Source organism: Ipomoea triloba, chromosome 6 (genome assembly GCF_003576645.1).
Source record: "Ipomoea triloba cultivar NCNSP0323 chromosome 6, ASM357664v1".
Classification (NCBI taxonomy): Eukaryota; Viridiplantae; Streptophyta; class Magnoliopsida; order Solanales; family Convolvulaceae; genus Ipomoea; species Ipomoea triloba.
This window is the reverse complement of record NC_044921.1, coordinates 455,307-456,028: the sequence shown is the minus strand read 5'-3', so window position 1 is coordinate 456,028 and position 722 is coordinate 455,307.

Sequence of the window (722 nt, the reverse complement as noted above, 5' to 3'; positions counted from 1 at the left end):
TATATATATATATATATATATATATATATATATATATATATATATATATGTTTTGATGAACCAAATATGTAATTTTAGACCCCCAATTTTATTTTGAGTCTAGCAACATTTTATGACCAAGACAAAGCCTAGTCAAATTTAGCAACGACGATTTGAAACTTACAATAGAGTATAAATTTATACTTGTAAGTCATTTGCTTCCACTAAATCAAAATAGAAGAAGTGGAAAAATGATTCAGCATCGGAATATTCTTCGACGCTAAGGTCACGAGTTCAAGCCTCAAATTAATTTTTTTAGAAGAATTAATTTATCAAGGAAGAGGATGACTAGCATAAGTCGAAGAATTAATTTATCAAGGAAGAGGATGACTAGCATAAGTCAAAATTGAAGAAGTCCAAGGAAGAGGATGACTAGCATAAGTCAAAATTGAAGAAGTCAAAATTGAATGAGTTCTCTCACAAATCAATTTTAAGGAAGAGGTTGACAGCTCAAATCAAGCTGAATTCAATCAGGATGACCTCAATTAATTGAAATCAGGATGAGTCTCGAATCAATTTGATCAGGATGACATTGAAATCGAGAGGATGACATTGAGGAGGATGAGGTTGACATCGCAATATTGGAGAGGATGACATCTCAATCGAGAAGACGATGACTTCAATCAATTGAAGGAGAAGAAGCTGACTTTCCAGAAATAGAAAGAAAATCAGGATGAGGATGA